General features: G+C 40.8%; 1 long non-coding RNA gene across 13 annotated transcripts; it reads left to right on the top strand.

Moving 5' to 3' along the window:
• Positions 1-84: 84 nt before the first annotated feature.
• Positions 85-17,415, top strand: LOC131920533 (uncharacterized). 13 transcript variants are annotated; one of them, XR_009381695.1, is made up of 9 exons: positions 87-229; positions 913-957; positions 1,149-1,248; positions 2,955-3,078; positions 11,543-11,664; positions 12,008-12,086; positions 14,216-14,344; positions 15,059-15,217; positions 15,499-17,415. It is a non-coding gene; the product is annotated as an uncharacterized LOC131920533 (long non-coding RNA). The 13 variants fall into 13 exon arrangements; XR_009381694.1 differs by having other exon boundaries at positions 1,081-1,248; XR_009381696.1 differs by having other exon boundaries at positions 87-258.
• Positions 17,416-18,166: the final 751 nt, after the last annotated feature.

The following is an 18,166-nucleotide window of genomic DNA, read 5'->3' as shown; positions in this document are numbered from 1 at the left end:
CTCACAACATGTCTGCCGAGGCCGCGCGGGACGCACGCCGGCTGCCTGGGAACCGAAGCGGACGGGGCCGAAAACAGCCGGAGCGCGTGGCGGGGCCGCGGCCGCCCGAGCGAGAGCAGGCTGTGGAAGCTGGAGCGGCGCTAACGGTGGTCTCGCCACAGGCCGGGAAGGAGGTTTGCCGCAAACTGATCCCAACACGCTTTGCGCCACCGGAAGTCTCGCTCCCCAGGTTCCACCCTCCCTCCTCTACGGATTTCCGTGTGTACTCTCCGCCCTCCCCCTCCGAGGCGGGCGGGAACCGCGGGTCCTCTTAGCCCGCAGCTTCCGCCTGTCGCCGCACGGTCCTACAAGTCGATACGGCGTTTCCTCTGTCAGGCCCTAGGGGAGCTCGCTTGCTCTGTGGAGGGTTGTATGGCAGAAGAGCCGGCGGAGGGCCACGTGGCAGAGGAACCCTGGTCATTACTGAAGAACTTCCTTTTCCTATTTCCTTAGCTTAGGGCACTGAGTGCAAGGAGCAGACCGTGGACTCTGAATGGGACATGGGGAAAGTATATCCCTGTGAGTGTGTGTGTGTGTGTTTGGAGGAAAGGCTTTTATAACTAGCTAACAGCGTTCAGTGTGTGTGTGTGTGTGTGTGTGTGTGTGTGTGTGTGTGTGTGTGATTGGAGGAAAGGCTTTTATAACGAGCTAACAGCGTTCAGATCAGAGCTCCCTGTTCTCGTTTGAGAAAGAAATGAAATACTGAAAGTGGCTCTCCTCAGCAGCACAAATGGCTAAGATTAAAGCCAGCAGTCAGATCCATTATAGTAGAAATGTTTGGCATACCATGAGCTACAGATTACTGACTTTTGGAGGGAATAGAGAAACAAAATTGCATTATCTCAAGCAACTCGGATATTTGCTTCTTTCCAGGGTGGTTATTGAGAGGATGCCAGGGCTGCAGCCATCTTAGAGAAGGTAAGAATGGGGGCAGCAGGCCCTGGGAAACCCACCAGAGGATGTGCTGCCCCTAGACAATAAAGAGCCACATAAAAAAACGAGTTCCAGACATTTCCTGCCATAACCTAAAGGATATGATAGATTATATACTATAGGTATCAAAGGGAGCAAGTTTACTGCAGATAAGAAATGGGATGTCTTATTGTCAGAGAAATGGGTCTGCTGATGATATTGAGTGCTAAAAGATAAGGCAATTCCCTTGAAGCTGCAACTCTCCAATCAGTTCAAACCAAGCATCTCTAACCTAAGGTAAGCACCAATCCTGACCTTGTAACTACGTAGAGTTGGATTCTCCCCGATCCCCTACCCTAACTATTATAAAAATGTTGCTTGATTGCTACTCAGGGTCTCACCTGCTCAGCTGCTGCGTCAGACTGACAAGAAACCCGTGTTAACTCACAATAAAAGGACTCTTGGCCAGGCAATGGTGGCGCCCGCCTTTAATCCCAGCACTGGGGAGGCAGAGGCAGGCGGATCTCCGTGAGTTCGAGGCCAGCTTGGTCTACAGAACGAGATCCAGGACAGGCACCAAAACTACATAGAGAAAGCCGGGCGGTGGTGGCAGATCTTTGTGAGTTCGAGGCCACCATGGTCTACAGAGCGAGATCCAGGAAAGGCGCAAAGCTACACAGAGAAACCCTTTCTCAAAAAAACCAAAAAAAAAAAAAAAAAAAAAAAAAACCTACACAGAGAAATCTTCTCTCAAAAAACCAAAAAAGACTCTTGGCTTTTGCATCGGATTTGGTCTCTTGGTGGTCTTTGGGGGACTCTAGGTACAACAGTTATTAATAATTAGTGTCAGATTCATCACAGAAATTGTATTATGGTGACACAGGCCTTTAATCCCAGCACTCGGGAGGCAGAGGCAGGCATACCTCTGGGAGTTTAAGGCTAGCCTGGTCTACAAAGTTCCAGGACAGGTGGGGCTGTTAAACAGAGAAACCTTGTCTCGAAAAACCATTAAAACGTAAAAGAAAAACTCACATACTGTCACATTAATGAATAGTAGAACATTAAAATTTTTAAAAGGGCTTAAGCTACTTAAATCCATGCAGTTTAGTTCATAGTATTCTTCATTGATAGATTGGCAGGTGGGATGTTTCCAATATTTTCTTAAAGTATTTGGTTTCCAGGAGATGATCACTGTCAGCTACCCTCTCCTACCCACCTTATTAGAGCTGAGCTTAAACACCAGCCTTGAGTAATGTTTTCATTCAACATTTTCTCCAAGATGCTTGCTAGGAAGTGTAGATTCTTGATTATCAGTGCTATTAAGTTTAATCTTCGATATACAGAGTAAATTTTTTTCTTCAAAATAAATGAAACTTGGTTCAGATGTATCATCTTTTGAAGTGTTAGTTTACTATTTGTTTAAAAGATTTAATATATTGTCTAAATTTATTTGGGCCTTAGTTTATCAGTCTGAAAAAGCAACTTAGCAAAAATTATCTCCAGAGTTGTCACATCCAAACCTTGTTTCTGAATATATATATATATATATATATATATATATATATATATATTCAGAATATATATATATATAGAGAGAGAGAGAGAGAGAGAGAGATTCTTTTTCATATAACATTTATGCTTTTTAGAGTTGTGTGATGTAGATCAACAGAGCAAGTGCTAAATTGATATTCCAGTAATGGGTCATTTCTACAGATTCTGTGGTAATATAAGTAATGTGGAATGTGGAGAAAAAGACGTTGCTAGGATTAAAGGTGTGTGAGCCACCACTACCATAAAAAATTAATGTTTAAAAAGATTAGTCTGGTTTGACCTGTGAGATGGAATGGAATGGAATAGGAAGAGACAAAAACACTAGTTATTAAGCTATTCCAAAAACAAGTTAATGGTGTAGACAAAAGAGTACAGTGATAAAAGGATGGGAGGAAGAAACCAGGTATTTGAGAACAGAATTTACAGGGTTAATCTTTGTATTGCATTTACAGCAAGATCAGAGCATCATGCATAAATAGAGAAAAATGGTAGCTAAGAAGAGAAGGAGCTTTGGATGGAGAAATATAAATAACAAACTAAAAGAAGAGTGGAAATATGGGAGTCGTCTCTACAGAGGTGAGTACCACAGAGCCACTGTTGTTTATACTTTCACCTCCAGGGTTTTTGTTTTGTTTTGAACTTTTTGTTTGTTTGTTTGTTTGTTTGTTTGTGGGACAGGGTTTCTCTGTATAGTCTTGGCTGTCATGGAACTCCCTCAGTGATCAGGCTGGCCTCAAACTCAGATGGAGTGCCTCTGCCTCCCGAGTGCTGGGATTAAAGGTGTGCATCACTGCTCAGCTCAATCCCAGGTCTAAAATGCAGTATTTTTAATTTTGAATGTGCATAAAGACCTTTAAGGATGGAAAAGTACAAAGACATAAAGGAAAATATGTCAGTAAAGACTTTACAGAATTAAAAGTCTACTGTAAATGAAGTCATGGGGAGAGATGTCATAGAGAAATACTGTTAGAAGAACAAACTAGTAGGAGTCAGAAATGGTGGCTCACAGATGTAATGGAAATAGAAACAGAAGGACTGAAAGTCCAAAATCATTGTCAGCTACATAGTGAATGGAGGACAGTCTAGAATACCTGAGACCTTCTCTCAGACAAGCAAACAAAAACCTAAACTTTTGCCGGCTGGGGATGATGGTTTGCAATTAATTCCAACACCCAGAAGGAAGAAGCAAGAAGATTACCTTTAGTTATGAGTCATTCTGGTTTTAGGCTATTGCCAAGACTGTAAGGCCCTATTGCTAAAGATAGCACCTACACTACTCATGAAGAAGCTGGTGCCCACCTAGAGCCTTCACACCTACTGATTATCGTTCATGTACTGGAAGGTACTCTGCACACTACCAAAGGAGAGAGGTAAACACCAACCCATCTACAAACCCTTCAGTCTACAAGTGTGACCTACATGCAAGATATGCTGGTGCAATATTGGCACAAAGCTTGAAGGAGTAACCAACCAATATCTGATTTGAGTTAAGGCCCACTCCAAGAGATGGAACCCATACATAATGTTGCTTGGGTGGCCAAGAATCTGGGACTAGATAGTCCAGAGACCAAATAGTACTGTTGTGCTAAAGGAATATTGCAATGAAATGACTCCTAACAACATTCTGCTATACTCATAGATCTGTGCCTGGCTCAGCCATTATCAGAGAAGCTTTGTCCTATAGCAGATGGGAACAAATACATAGACCCACAGTCAGATACTATGCAGAGAGTGAGAGACCTTGAAACACTCAGCACTAAAAGGGATGTCTCTACCAAACCCTCCTCTCAGGGATCAAGGAGCTCTTTGGAAAAGGAGGAAGAAAGAGTGTGATAGGCAGAGGTGATGGAGGACACTAAGAAAGCAAGATCTTCTATACCCAGAAGGACTGATGTACATATGAACAGGCAGGGACTGAGGCAGCATGCACAGGACCTGAGCAGATCTCCACTAGATATAGTTCTAGAACTGAAAGGAGAAATGGACACAAACCCTCATCCCTAGCCCAGAAGTTATCTCCAATGATAGCTACTAGCAAATGAAAAATTAATTTTAGTTTTTTCCGAGGGAGTCTCACTGGTCAAACAAACCACTCTTTTTTTTTTCTTCATGTTTTCACTTGTATTCTTTTTTTAAAAATTCTTTATTAATTTTACATACCAACCACAGTTCCCCCTCCAATCCCTCATTCACCACACCCCACTCTGCCCCACCCCCAATCCACTCCTCCAAAAGGGTAAGGCCTCCCATGGGGAGTTAACAAAGCCTGGTACATTTAGTTGAGATAGGACCAAGCCCCTCCCCACTGCATCAAGGCTGAGCAAGGCATCCTACCATAGGGAATGGGCTCCAAAAAAATTAGCTTATACACCAGGGATAGGTCCTGGTCCCACTGCCGGGGGCCCCTCAAACAGACCAAGCTACACAGCTGTCTCCCGTATGCAGAGGGCCTAGTCCAGTCCCATTGCAGGCTCAACAGCTGTCAGTCTAAAGTTCATGAGTTCCCACAAGCTTGGTTCAGTCATCTCTGTAGATTTTCCCATCATGATCTTGACCTCCCTCGCTCATATAATCACCTCCTCCCCTTCTTCGACTGGACTCCTGGAGCTTGGCCTGGTGCTTGGCTGTGGATCTCTGCATCTGCTTCCATCAGTTACTGGATGAAGGCTGTATGATGACAGTTAGGTATTCACCAATCTGATTACCAGGGTAGGCCAGTTCAAGCATCCTCTCCACTATTGCTAGTAGTCTAATCCGGGGTCATCCATGTAGAATCCTGGGAATTTCCCTAGCACCAGGTTTCTCCCTAACCCTATAACCCTCTATCAAGACATCTCTTTCATTGCTCTCCCATTTCATCCCTTCCCCAGCTCATGTTCTTATTGCCTATCTCCTCCCTTCTACTGTCCCCCCTCCTGTCCCCAGTTTGCTCAGGAGAGCTCATCTATTTCCCCTTCCCAGGGTGATCCATGTGTCCCTCTTAGGGTTCTCCTTGTTACTTAGCTTCTCTGGAGCTGTGGGTTGTAGTCTGGTTATCCTTTGTTTTACATCTACTGTCCACTTATGAGTGAGTGCATACCGTGTTTGTCTTTCCAAGTCTGGGTTACCTCACTCAGGATGATATTTTCTAGTTCCATCCATTTTCCTGCAAATTTCATGATGTCATTGTTTTTTTTTGTTTTTTGTTTTTTTTTTTTTTACAGCTGAGTAATACTCCATTGTGTATATGTAACACATTTTCTTTATCCATTCTTCAGTTGAGGGGCATCTAGGTTGTTTCCAGGTTCTGGCTCCTACGGATAATGCCACTATGAACATAGTTGAGCAAGGGCTGCTGACCTAACAGGAACAGAGGCTGTGGCTAGAAATGTTTTGCTAGAAAGGAACAGTGGGTTTGACAGTCACTGAGCTTGGCCTATAGCCAGGATTTATTTATAACTTTGTTTCTCTTCCTAAAGATGAGTCTTTTGAAGGCAAGGGCCAGCTTTCAGATATTTAAGAGCACTATAAATTGCTTGGCACTTAATAAATCAAATTTTACTGAATGAATAAGTGAATGAATTGACTAATAACTCTGGATTCCCCAAGTGACAGCTGTTTCATCCCTAGCCATTTCTGTTTACCATGAGGGAAACAGCTCTTCTTTGCCTCCCACTCCCATCACCATGATGCTGGGTCCAAACACATGGAACCAACCATGGACTGAACTCTCTGAAACCATGGGTCAAAACAAACTCTTCACTTAGGTTGTTTCTGTCAGGTATTTCACCCAAACACAGAAGAATGTACCCTTAGCAGCTCATGGAACTTTCTCCAAAAATGACCACATACTCGAACACAAAGCATGTCTCAAGAGATACAAGAAATTACATCCTATTTGATTATCATGAATTAAAGCTGGATATCAACAATAGAAAGTTTACAAACTAATAGAAACTGAACAACTCACTACTAAATGAAAAATGGGTCAAGACAAAAACTAAAAAAGAAATGAAAGATTTTCTATAATTGAATGAAAATGAAAACACAACATACCCAAACTTATGAAACACAGTGAGGCAGTTCTAAGAGTTCATAGCACTAAATGCCTAAATTAAAAAATTGGAGAGATCTCATACTAGTAATTTAACAGTATACCTGAAGCCTCTAGAGCAAAAAGAAGAAATAACACCCCAAAGGAGTAGATGGCAAGAAATAATCAAATTCAGGGCTCAAATCAATACAACAACAACAGCAAAAATACAAAGAATCATTGAAACAAAGAGTTGGTTCTTTAAGAAAATCAATAAGATTGATAAACCCTTAGCTGAAATAACTAAAAGGCAAAGATAAAGATCCAAATTATCAAAATTAGATATGAAAAGTGGGACATAACAACAGAAACCAAGGAAATACAGAGAATCATAAGGACATAATTTAAAAACCTGTACTCCAGCAAATTGGAAATCTAAAAAAAAGGACTATTTTCTTGATATATGCCACCAACCAAAGTTAAAACAAGAGCAGACAAGCAATTTAAACAGGCCTATAACCCCTAGTGAAATAGAAGCAGTCATTAAAAATCTACCAATCAGGCCTGGCGGTGGTGGCACACACCTTTAATCCCAGTGCACGGGAGGCAGAGGCAGGTGGATCTCTGTAGCATGAATCTTAGGTCTTCTTAATAAAAACAAACCTGGAGCCAGGTATTGGGGTGAATGCTGGAAGATCAGAGAAGCAGAAAAAGCCTCACCTCGCCAATTCCTCAGCTGATCCTGTTTCCTCAGACTGGATGCCTCTCAGCTGAACTGTGCTGCTCAAAAGCCTAAAAGCTTAACCAGCTCTAGTTCCTAGTCCTCACGCCTTAAATATCTTTCTGTTTTCTGCCATCACTTCCTGGGATTAAAAGCATGTGTCACCACGCCTGGCTGTTTCCAATGTGGCCTTGAACTCACAGAGATCCAGAGGGATTTCTGCCTCTGGAATGCTAGGATTAAGGGTGTGAGTGCCACCATTTTCTAGCCTCTGTAGCTAGTGGCTGTTCTGTTCTCTGACCCCAGATAAGTTTATTAGGGTGCACAATATTTTGGGGAACACAATACCACCACAGATCTCTGTGAGTTTGAGGCCAGGCTGGTCTACAGAATGAGTTCCAAGGACAAGCTCCAAAACTACACAGAGAAACCCTGTCTCTAAAAATAACGAACAATCTACAAAAAAACAAAAACAAAACAACAACAACAACAAAAAAAACCAGGACAAGATGGTTTTAGCACAGAATTCTACCAGACTTTCAAAGAAGAATTAACTCAATATTCCTCAAATTATAGGAACACTTCCCAATTTGTTTTATGAGGCCACAGTTACCCTGAAGCCTAAATCACATAAAGACCCATCAATAAAAGAGTATTACAGCCGGGCGGTGGTGGCGCACGCCTTTAATCCCAGCACTCGGGAGGCAGAGCCAGGCGGATCTCTGTGAGTTCGAGGCCAGCTTGGGCTACCAAGTGGGTTCCAGGAAAGGCGCAAAGCTACACAGAGAAACCCTGTCTCGAAAAACCAAAAAAAAAAAAAAAAGAGTATTACAGACCAACTTATGAATATAAATGAAATAAAATATTTGCAAACCAAATCCAAGAACATATCAAAAAGATCATCCACCATGATCAAGGAGGCTTAATCCTAATGATGTAAGGATGGTTCAATACACGTAAACAGAGAAATGTAATCTACCATATAAGCAAACTGAAAGAGAAAAACTACATAATCAACTCATTAGATGCAGAAAGGCTTTTGACAAAATCCAACACCCCTTTATGATAAAAGTCCTGGAGAGATTAGGGATACAAGGGACATACTTTAACATAATAAAGACAGTTTATGGCAAATCCATAGCTAACATCAACTTAAATAGAGAGAAACTCAAAGCAATTCTGTTGTTGGTTGTTTTTTACTCTTGGAGGGCCTGCCACCTAGCTCCCAAATAAATCACACTGAGTCTTATTATTACTTATAAATAATATAAAGATACTGATATTTTACTGGCTTAGCTTGGCTTGTTTATAGCCAGCTTTTCTTAACTTTAAATTATCCCTGTCTATCTTTTGCCTCTGGGCATTTCCCATTCTCTTACTTCTATAAATCTTACTATTACTTAGTGGTTTGCTATATAACTGAGTGGCTGGCCCCTGGAGTCCTCCTCCTTCTCTGGTTACTTCTTTTTTCCTCCCAGATTTCTCCTATATATTCTCTCTGCCTGCCAGTCTCGGCTATCCTTTCTCCTGCCTTACTATTGGCCATTCAGTTCTTTATTAGACCATCAGGTGTTTATACAGGCAAAGTAACACAGCTTCACAGAGTTAAACAAATGCAACACAAACAGAAGTAACACACTTTAAAATAATATTTTACAACACGATTCCATTAAAATCAAGAACAAGATAAGGTTGTCCACTCTCTCCATACCATTTCAATATAGTACTTGAAGTCTTAGCTAAAGCAATAAAACAACTGAAGGGGATACAAATAGGAAGGGGAAAAAAAATCAAAGTATCTTTATTTACAGATGATAGAATAGTATATATAAGTGACCCTAAAAAATCCTACCAGGAAACTTCTACAGTTAATAAACATTTTCAGCAAAGTAGCAGAATATAAAATTAACACAAAAATCAATAGCCTTCCTATATACAAATGGACTGATTGAGAAAGATACCAGGGAAACAACACCCTTTACAATAGCCTCAAAAAAAAAAGTATCTTGTGCTGATTCTAACAAAGCAAGTGAAAGACTTGTATGATAGAAACTTTAAGACACTGGAGAAAGAAATTGAAGAAGCTATCAGAAGATGGAAAGATCTGCCATATTCATGGATAGGTAGGAATACAGTAAAAATGGACATCCTATCAAAAGCAATCTACAGATTCAATGCAATCCCCATCAAAATTCCAATACAATTCTTCACAGAACTTGACAGGACAATTTTCAGCTCCATATGTAAACACAAAAACAAAAGGAAACTAAAACTCTTCCAAATAACAACAATAATAATAATAATAATAATAATAAAAAACACTGCAGATATCACCATCCCTGACATCAGTTTGTACTACAGAGCTATAGTAAGAAAAACAGACATGCTGATCAGTGGAATATATTGAAGACCCAGACATAAATCCACACATCTATGGACACTTGATTTTTTTAATAAAGAATCTATAAATACACACTGAAGAAAAAGACAGCATCTCCAACAAATGGTGCTGGTTAAACTGGATGGCTGCATGTACAAGAATCCAAATAGATCCATACTTACCACCCTGCACAAAACCCAATTCCAAATGGATCAAAGACCTCAACATAAAACTAGATCACTGAACCTGATAGAAAAGAAAGTGAGGAATAGTCTTGAACTCATTAGCACAGGAAAAACTTTCTGAAGAGAACACCAATAGCACAGGCAGTAAGATCAACAACAAGTGGGACCTCATGAAACTGAAGAGCTTTATATGCAAAGCACATCATCATTTGGACAAAGTTGTAGCCTACAGGATGGGAAAAGATTCTTACCAACTACACACCCTATTGAGGGCTAATATCCAAAATATATAAAAACTAAAAAAAAAAAAAAACCCCTACATATCAAAATAAATAACCAAATTAAAAAATGGGATACAAATCTAAACAGAGAATTCTCAAAAGAGGAAACTCAAATGGCTAAGAAGCACTCAAAGAAATGTTTAACATCCCTAGTCAGTAGGGTAATACAAAGCAAAACTACTTTGATATTTCCTCTTAAATCTATCAAAATGTCTATGATCAATAAACTAATGACAACTTTTACTGGTGAGGATGTGGATAAGGGGAACACTCATCCATTGCTGGTAGGAATGCAAATTTGTACAGCCTCTATGGAAATCAATGTGGCAGTTCCTCAGAAAGATGGAAATCGACGTACCTCAAGATCCAGCTGTACCACTCTTGGCATACCCAAAGGATGCTTGATCCTACTAGATATACTTGATCAATCATGCTCATTGCTGCTCTATCCATAATAGCCAGAAATTGGAAATAATCTAGATGTCTATCAACAGATGACTGGATAAAGAAAATGTGGTACATTTACACAGTAGAATATTACTCAGCCATTAAAAAAAATGAAGTTCTCAAGTAAATGGATAGAACTAAAAAAAAAAAAAAAAAAAAAAAAAAAAAAAAAAAAAATCACCCTGAGCGAGGTAACCTAGACCCAGAAAAACAAATGTGGTATATATCAGCTTATATGTGGATATTAGCTGTTACATTACTAGTAAGCAAGCTACAATTGGTAGAACTACAGAGGTTAGGTATAGAGTAAGGAACTAGGGGTGGTAGATAGATCTCCCTAGGAAGGGGAAATAGGATAGTAATGAATAGATGAGGGGGGTACTGGAATGGGAGGATCAAACAAGGAGTGGTGGTAGAGGAAGCAACAGAGGGAATGTGGGGAGGGACAGCTAAAACTAAAAGCCATTTGAAGTGGTAGTATGGAAACCTAATACAGTAAAAACTTTTTAGAATATATACATATGAAAATTAACTGAAAGTTCAGACTTGGGGATAAACAAAGAAAAGGACTCCATGATATTTTCTTAATCTTTTCAGATTAATTATACATGTGACTATTAGTAGCTTCTTTTGAGGAAAGACATACTGGCACTAACACTGAAGGAACTACTATGGGGAGAAAAGCTAGAATGACTGTCATTAAAACCACTTTACTTTTGTAGTATAGGGAACTTTCCTAATGTAGATGTGAAGAACACTTATTAACACATGAAATGCTGGAGCCTATAAGTGGCTGCTTATGGATGCAAAGGCATAGCACTCTGCTTATGTCATAAAGCAAATTATTCTCCAAATGCCTACACATTACATTAAAAGATATTTTAACTCTGCTGTGTTTTTAAGATATAGTATCTCAAGTAGCAGATCAGTGCTTTGGCTGCCATCAGAATTCTTCTCTGTGAACTTATTCCAAGTCCCAAGATCCTTCAGTCTTTCTTGTTTGCCCTTCCCTAGGGTGTTGTCCTTACTCACATGGTCTGAGTTCCAGTCTGTGGGAAGGGAGAAAGTAGGACTGAAGGACAAAAAATTTTCTTTCAAGTAATTGATGTGGAAGCTGTGCATCTCATGATTCAATGGTAAGTTCCAAGATGGATTGTAGAGACCCACAGAGGTTTATCTAGTGAGAACTTACTCAAGGTCTGAGAATCTGAGCTTGCTTTACCCAGCAGGGCTGCATAAGGGGATGATTTGACCACAGGCGTGGTTACCAGGTGTTTGGAAGGGTCAACAATTGGCTGTGCAGTGTGCTTTGATCTAGCAAAGGGGAGGTCTTTTACCCCACCCCTTGGTATTGTTATAAAAAGCCCCTTTGAAGAGGCAGAAGGGGCCATTGGGTCCTCCCGAAGCTATACTGTGTTTGTCTTTCTCCTCTTTGCTACCTTTCTATCTAATATTTTTATCCCTCTCTCCTCCTCATAGGAACCCTGGAAAAGGTGGGAGCTGGCCTCCCACAATGGATAAATGACTCAGTGTCTAAGAGCACTTGCTGCTCTTGCAGGTGACTGTAGTTCAGTTCCTAGCACCCACATCCACTGGCTCACAACTCTGTAACTCCATTTCCAGGGGATCTGACACACTCTTATTGCCTCTGTGGATACTGCACACACAAACAAGCAGACATTTAAACACAAAGATAGCAATAAAAATTTTAAAAATTCTTGAGGAACTTAAGCTCTGTAATTAGCAAAGGAAGGTGTGGAATATCCCTTTACACTGTGTGAATATATGTCACTGTGATTGGTTTAACAAAGAAGCTGACTGGACTATAGCTAAGCAGGATAAGGTTAGGTGGGAGAACCAGACTAAGAGAATGCTGGGAGGAAGAAGGAGGAGTAGTCTCAGAGTCGGCAGGCAGACTCAGAAGCAACAGGAAAAGTACATAGATAAGGTAAATGAGCCTCGGGGCAGCACATAGATTAATAGAAATGGGTTAATTTAAGTTATAAGATCTAGTTAAAAACAAGTCTAAGCTATCAACCAAGCATTTATAATTAATATATGTCTGTGTGGTTTTTTGGGAACTGATGGGACAGAAAAGTCCGCCTACAGGAAGGTAGAAAATATAATCAGCCAGGGTGTACCTATACCCAGCTAAGCTTATTCTTTTTTCAAGACAAAGTCTCACTATGCAGTCTTGACTGACATAGAACTCACTATGTAGACCAGGCTGGCCTCAAACTCAGAGATTTACCTGTCTCTGCCTCCCAAGTACTGGGATTAGAAATGTGCACCACCACATCTGGTGTAAGCTCAATTCTTACTGAAGAAAGGAAGACTGGACTTGGGGTCTAGGTGTCTGATATACTAATATGTAAGGCATAAGGGGTCGGTAGAAGCACAGGTGAGCTCAGTGTTTTGGAAGGGATTATGACAATACATAACAAGAATCACAATAATTTACAAGTTCTTTGACTTAAGGAAAACTTATTCTAAGAAAATATATGCATGAAGATCTGGCTATAAGGATGTTCATTGTAAATAGAAAAACTGAAATCCATCTAAAGGAAGTATCTCATTGATTACTATAGATAAAAGTTGTGGGATATCTGTACACTGTATGAAAATGTATTGCTGTGATTGGTGTAATAAAAAGCTGAATGGACAATAGCTAGGCAGGAGGTATAGGCAGGACTTCCAGGCAGAGAGAGAGGAAATAGGAAATGAATCTAGGTACACATCAGATACCAAGAAGACATGGAGGGAGTCAGACATACAGAATGAAAGGTAAAAAGCCACGAGGCAAAACATAGATTAATATAAATGGGTTAATTTAAGTTATAAGAGCTAGTGGGACAAGCCTAAGCTAAGGTCAAGATTTCACAATAAGTCTCTGTGTCATTATTTGGGAGCTGGCAGCCCAAAGAAAATTCCATTACAAAGAGCCTTATATTTGTCCTTAGATACCAAACGGCAATATCACTGCTAGTCAAGCACTGTAATCCCTAAGTATTTGTAGTTGCATTTCCATGTTTTATCTGTAACCATAAGATAATGTGTGTGTGTCTGTGTGTCTCCCAGATCTTGAGTTCTGACATACATTATTTAATCAGTTCTGCAAGGTATGTATCAATATATAAATGAATGGAGGCTTAGGGAGCTTAAGAAACTAGTTGAAAAAAATTAAATGGTGAGGGCAGAGAGATGTCTTAGTGATTAAGAGCATTGTTGCTCTTGCAGAGAACCCAGGTTCACTTCCCAGCTCTTACAAGTTAGCTCACAACCATCTGAAGCTACAGTTCCAGAGGATCCAACCTCCCTTCTTCTGACCTCCATGGGCACCAGACATGCATATGGTGCACATACAGACATGCAAGCAAACACTCATATACATAAAGTAAATCTAAAAAAATATTTTAAAGGCTGGGTATGGTTATATACACTGTTAATCCCAGTACTCAGAAGGCAGAGGCAGGTGGATCTTTATGAGTTCAAGGCCAGCCTAGTCTATATAGTGCATTCCAGGACAGCCAAGGCTACATGGTGAAACCTTGTGTCAAAGAATAACAACAACAACAACAAAATTTAAATCAAACAGTGATTAAATAATGTGATTTTATTTTGAAATAAATTCAGTATTGTCTACCTCATCTCACATTTCATTTATCTTTTCTCTTTTGTCTTACCTAGAAAATTTGGGTGGAGCATATCACTTAGAGAAAACAGTACACATACATCCCAGGATGACTCCAGAGGACAACTGACTTCTCAGAGGCCCTTTGAGAACAGTATCTTGCCATCTCCTGAGGATTCAGCAAGGTTTTTATTTATTAAAAGTAGAAACCAACTTGAGCTATTTTAAGTTAAAAGGGTGAACTATATGAGAAAAACCTCATTTTTCCTCATTCAATTTTCTCCTTAGCATCTGGCTTTCTTGGTTGTTCAAACTACAGGCAGCTGAACTGTGACAATTACAACTTCAGTTTCTACTGTAATATAGTTCCAGTTACATAAAAAGACTGAAGTCTCTCTGCTTCTATCCCTGCTTCCAAGTTCCTTGGGAAGACCATTCAGCTTAAGTCAGTAGGCTACCCCAGTCTAGTCATTGGCTAGAGTGGAGCTGGAGAATGTCATACACAATTCTGCCATAGGTGAGAGGACCAGTAAAAAGTTATCAGGATGCCCCTCAACCAAAGAATGTACTGTGTACAGAATGTACAAAGAATGTAATGTCTTTCTGTACACTGTATATGCTGTTCCCATTGGTTAGTAAATAAAGCTGCATTGGCCTATGGCAGAGCAGGATGGAGCCAGGCAGGAAAATCAAAGAGAAATAATGAAAGGAGAAAGGAGAGTGGGGGTGGAGGGAGATGCCAAACTACCGTCCAAGGAGCAACATGTAATGGGATGCAGGTAAAGCCATGGAACATGTGGTGCTACATAGATAAATAATGAAAGAACTAGCTAGCAAGAAGCCTGCCATAGGCCATATAGTTGGTAATTAATATAAGCCTCTGATTGTTTTATAAGCAGCTACAGGACCATGTGGGACCGGAGAAACTTATGCTACAAGAATGCATAAAGGAAATGTGGCATATTTACACAATGCAGTATTACTCAGCTGTTAAAAACAATGACATCAGGAAATTTGAGGGCAAATGGATGGAACTAGAAACAGTCATCCTGAGTGAGGTAACCTAGACCCAGAAAGATAAACATGGTATGTACTTACTCATAAGTGGATATTAACTATAAAGTAAAGGATAACCATGATACAGTCCAAACCCAGAGAGACTAAGTAACAAGGAAGGCACAAGCAGGGACACATGTATCTCTCTGGGAAGGGGAAATAGAAGAGATCTCCTGGGTAGACTGAGGGAGGGTAGGGATGGGAACATGAGGGATCGGGTTGGAGGGTGGGCGGAGGGGGAGAGTACTGAAAGAGAAGTCTTGATGTGGGGGGCATTTTTCAGGTCAGATAGAAACCTGGTGCAAGTGAAGCTCCCACAAATCTACAAGGATGACCCAGCTAAGACTCCTAATAATAATGGATAGGTAGCCTGAACTGACCATCTCCTGTAATCAGGTTGGTGACTACCCACCCCAATTGTCACCAGATAGCTTTCATCCAGTAACTGATAGAAACAAATGCAGAGACCCACAACTAAGCACTGGGCTGAGCTCAAAGGATCCTGATGAAGAGAGGGAGGAAGGATTGTACAAGCCAGGGGGGGTCAAGATCATCACAAGAGAACCCACAGAAACATCTAACCTGGACTTATAGGAGGTTATAGTCTGGACTGACAGCTAGGGAGCCTACATGGGATTGACCTAGGCCCTCTACATATGTGTGACAGTTGGGTAGCTTGGTGTATTGTGGGACTCCTAGCAGTGGGAGCAGGGCTGTCCCTAATGCTTTGGCTGGCTTTGGGGAACCTACTCCTCATACTGAATTGCCTTGACCAGTCTTAATACAAGGGGAGGAGCTTAGTCCTACCTCAACTTGATATGCCATGCATTGTTGATACCCAAGGGAGGCCTGCCCTTTTCTGAACAGAAACAGAGGAGGAATAAACTGGGGGGAGGAGCATGGAGTGGAAGTGGGGGAGGGAATGGAAAGAGAGGAGGGAGGGGAAACTGCAGTCAGGATGTAAAATAAATGAATAAATTTAATTTAAAAAAGTGTATCAGGAGCCATCAAAATGTTCCAAAAATGTGTCTGAAAAATATTTCTCTGGTGGCCTAGCACCAAGTCAGTTCTCATCTCCTTTCTTGCTTGTAGTTCTCAAAAATAAGCATGGAATATTATGGAAGACAATACAGGGATGAAACTATCCAAGACAGCCTGGGCCTGATCCTTTCATCCTATGGAATGTAGCACCTTGAGTCAGAGAAGCACTGCCCAGACAAAACAGACCTTTGTTCTCTCCTCTGGGAGCAAGATGTCATTTAAAGTTTTGATATGGGTTCCTAAGTAGTTTAATTACAGGGGGTATGCTTGGTATATATAAGGTCCTGGGTCCCAGCACCAAAACCAAAACAGAACCAATGAACCAAACAAATAAACACCCTTGCCTAGTGATTCATGATGTGCCTAGGGTATACACTTTGGGTAGGCTGCCTTTTCCAGTTCTTTAACTATGGAGCCAGTGGTACATGGTCTGTCAATAATCTACCCAAATGTTGTGTAAAGTTTCTTCCAATAGTGAAACATTCCATCCATCAGGGAAGCTCCCTGTGATGGCTATTCTTTGTATCAACTTGACTATATCTGGAATTAACTTAAACCTAGGCAGCTGGGTACACTTCTGAGGGGATTTTTCTTAATTAAATTATTTAAAGTGGGAAGACCCACCCTAAATCCAGATCTTTTGAGGTGAGATCTACCTTAATTCTGAGCTCCGCCTTCTGCTGGCAGCCTATATCTTTTGCCTGTATGTCCTTTGTTCTGTCAAGCTCATTCCTTCACTAGCATAGGAGCCTACTTCTTCAGGATTCCAGAGGATTACATTCTTTTTTTTTTGTTTCTTTTTTTTTTAAGATTACATTCTTAATGCTAGCCACCAAGGCCTATTCCTTTATTTGGCCACTTCCTCCTCCTGGGGCTGACTACTAAAGTCCAGCTATCAAAGTATTAAAGTCTAGCAATCAAAAGCCGCCATTTGGCTACCCTAATTAACATGCCCAATCAAAATTAAACACCTCATCCTAACATGGGGTTTCCCCTTTTACCTTTATAAGCTGCCATTTGCCTATGGGTCACATCTGCCCTCTCTATCCATAGGCAGTCCTTTGTCCCTTCAGGACAAATATCCCTTCCTCCTGCCCCTTGTCCTCTATGTTCTGCCCTTTGTCCCTCTGGGACAAATAAATATCTGTTGTGCTGAGAACTTGGTCTTGGGGTGTCTTGTGCTTATACTGGTCCTTTCACTGGAGACCAGGTGAGACATCCTGCCTCATGGACTGAACAACTCCTGGATTCTTGGAACTTCTGTTGGTAGATAGCCATTGTTGAACTAACTGGACTGTTAAGATCAATCTATATGAGTCTATTTAATGGTAAATAGGGATTTATTAAGATATAAATTGAACACAGAACTGAGTAAACAGCTGTTCTGACCAGGAGCAAATCCACTTGGCGATTCAGTCAGACCAGGAAGCAGGCAGCAGGGAGAAGAGGTCACATACAATGGCAAAAAACACCACCTCCTTCTGGCCCTATAGCCCAAGGTCATGGGTGGAGCAAATATCACTGCATTTCCCCTTTTTGTCTAAATAAGGTTCTAAATTTAATGCAAACTATATACAATAAGAATGATTATCAGGTCGGGTGGTGGTGGCACACGCCTTTAATCCCAGCACTTGGGAGGCAGAGGCAGGCGGATCTCTGTGAGTTCCAGGCCAGCCTGGTCTACAGAGCAAGATCCAGGAAAGGCACCAAAACTATACAGAGAAACTTTGTCTTGAAAAAAAACCAAAAAAAAAAAAAAAAAAAAAAAAGGATTATCAAGTATTGCCCAGGAAAAACCAAGGGTAATAACATAAACAAAAATGGAACTACAACCAACAAGAACAACATCAAATAAGAAAGACATGCTAAATGTCCAGAAATGTCCAGATCATAGGTAAATGGCAAATTAC

The sequence above is a fragment of the Peromyscus eremicus genome, chromosome 10 (genome assembly GCF_949786415.1).
Source record: "Peromyscus eremicus chromosome 10, PerEre_H2_v1, whole genome shotgun sequence".
Lineage (NCBI taxonomy): Eukaryota > Metazoa > Chordata > Mammalia > Rodentia > Cricetidae > Peromyscus > Peromyscus eremicus.
The sequence above is the reverse complement of the archived record's forward strand: the minus strand, read 5'-3'. Positions and strand labels throughout refer to the sequence as shown.